Here is a 2,685-nt window from a genome sequence, read left to right as displayed (position 1 = left end):
TGTAGATAAAAAAACCAACGCTCAGAGAAGGATGTGGTATATTGGAGTCACAAAGCCCATTCAAGTCAGAGGCATGACTCTAACTGTATGGCTATGAACTGTGAGACCACGGCAGCAGAGACTGTGTCTGTCTTAGTTACCCTGGGTCCCCAGGATGGAGAATCAGATGAGCACAGAGGAAACCCTTTCTACATATTGAAGAATTAATAAATTATTCAACAATGAATACATTATTCAACAATGAATACATTAATTCCCAGCCCAAGCCCTTGTTTTGGTCTCAAATAAAGAAATAATAGGTTGTATTCAATCTCCTCTTCATCTTTCATAATAGAACACCAAATTTTAACAGATATCCAGCCCAAATAAATATTTCCCGGTTTCTCTTGTATGTGACTGTGTTTTGGCCAACGCAATCTAATTAGAAGTGGTTGAAACCTAGAAAATACGCTTCAAGAAAAAGCACGCACAAGTTAATTTGTTTCTTCCTTTATGCTGGCAAGAGTGAAATGCAATGGCTGGAGCTCCAGCAGTTACTGTGGACCACGAGGTGACCTTAGGCATGAAACCAATGCAGCACAGAACAACGGAGAGAAGGAACCTGATTAATCAACACTCTGGGGCTCCATACCAGCCCAGACAGCTCCTCGGGTTGCCTTGGACACAACAGAGAAGTAAACGCCTATGTTGCTTAAACGGCTGTTATTTGGGGTTTTTTTCTATTACTCATAATTAGACGTAATCTCACTACTCTAATGACGGAGCCCATTAGAGGCAACATAGATTAGTCAAGAGCTCAGAATGTAAATCCAGATGCACTTGCTAAGGGCATGACCTTATACAAGCTACTTCACTCTCTGGAGTCTCAGTTTCCTCATCCGTACAATGGGTTTAATAACAGCATTTATTCTCTTTCTCAGTACTGCCTATGAGGTGGCAGCCATCTCCTCAGCATCATGGCCACCCTTAGACCCCTTGTGAAGCCCAAGATCATCAAAAGGAGAACCAAGAAGTTCATCCATCACCAGTCAGACTGATACGTCAAAATTAAGTGTAACTGACAGGAACCCAGAGGTATTGACAACAGGGTTCACAGAAGGTTCAAAGGCCAGATCTTGATGCCCAACATTGGGAGCAACCAAAAAACAAAGCACATACTGCCCAGAGGCTTCTGGAAGTTCCTGATCCACAACGTCAAGGAGCTGGAAGTGCTGCTGATTTGCAACAAATCTCCCCGTGCTGACATCGCTCACAATGTTTCCTCCAAGAACCACAAAAGCCATTATGAAAAGAGCCGCCCAGCTAGCCATCACAGCCACCAACCCTAATGCCAGGCAGCGCAGCAAAGAAAATGAGTAGACAGCTCATGTGCACATTTTGTGTTTAAATAAAACTGTAAAAACTGCCAAAAAAAAAATAGCATTTATCCCATGAGATTGGCATAATCCATGGTGTAGATAAACGGTGATACATCATATGAAGTACAAGCGCATAGCTCACTGTGAGGCCCAGGCAGTGGCGTGCTCAGCAGAGTTCTTGCCTTTAGCAGCCAGACCCCAGCATGGGGGTGTGGGATCAGTTTTTGTCAGATGAGGATGATGATGATGATAATGATGATGAGGATGAGGATGCTTTACTTACTCTCACAAGTGACCATGAGCTAGCTTGGTCTTGACTGAGGGGCAGCCCAGGACTCCTGGCTGAACCTTCATCAGTGGAGCAGAGGGGTGCCAGGAAGAATAAGGCACAGTGGGGGACTTCCTGGACAATCCAGCCTTTACCAGCTTGGAGGAGTTTTTGGAAAGGTGGGTGGTTCCATAGGGATGTGGGCTGACCATTCCACAGTGCTGCAGAAATCAGAACAAAACAAAACGAGCTATAATAGTGAAACCATGTGCCCTGTGCATCCAAATTAAACAGCTCTACCACTCTGTGGCCCCAAATATGTTCCAACACTTCAAGTTAAGGAACAAACAGAAATCAGATCCAGACAAGTTTCGTTTGGGAGGATTTGTTCTGCCTCATAACTGTTGTTTAAACAGGCAGGAAATTTACTCAGCCAGCTTACTAGCTCTGAGACCTTGGGAAGAAGCCATTTAAACTCTCTAAGCCTTAATTTTACTACTGTACAATGGGGGTAGTAACATCTACCTCAAAAGATGACTGAAGAGATTAAATAGATTGTCTAGCAAACAGTCAGTACTTAATAAATATCTTCCGTCCGTTTCCTTTCCCACAGGGCCACCACAGCAGAGCCTAGAGAAGTAGTGCCGAGTGAACTGGATACACAGCGTTTATTTCAAGTGTGTAACTGTAGGCTGGGTGCAGTGGCTCGGGTCTATAATCCCAGCGCTTTGAGAAGCCAAAGTGGGAGGATAACTTGAGGCCAGGAGTTTGAGACCAGCCTGTGAGACCCCATCTCCACAAAAAACACAAAAAAATTAGCTGGATGTGGTGGTGCACGCCTGTAGTCCCAGCTACTCAGGAGGCTGAGGAGGGAGGATCGCTTGAACCTGTGAGTTTGAGGCTGCAGTAAGCTGTGACTATGCCACCACCCTCCAGCCTAGGTGACACAGCAAGATCTTGTCTCCAAAATAAAGAAACAAAATAAAAAGTGCGAATGCAGAAGAACATGTGTTGGTCCTACAGAATCTCCTGAAGAAAGGTGAGCCAGGCAGGGGTTGA

General features: G+C 44.8%; 1 pseudogene; it reads left to right on the top strand.

The window, feature by feature from the left end:
• Positions 1-274: 274 nt before the first annotated feature.
• LOC126961369 (60S ribosomal protein L32-like) lies at positions 275-1,424 on the top strand (annotated as a pseudogene).
• The last annotated feature ends 1,261 nt before the right edge of the window (positions 1,425-2,685 follow it).

This window comes from Macaca thibetana, chromosome 8, assembly GCF_024542745.1.
Source record: "Macaca thibetana thibetana isolate TM-01 chromosome 8, ASM2454274v1, whole genome shotgun sequence".
NCBI lineage: Eukaryota > Metazoa > Chordata > Mammalia > Primates > Cercopithecidae > Macaca > Macaca thibetana.
This window is presented reverse-complemented; position numbering and strand designations above follow the sequence as displayed.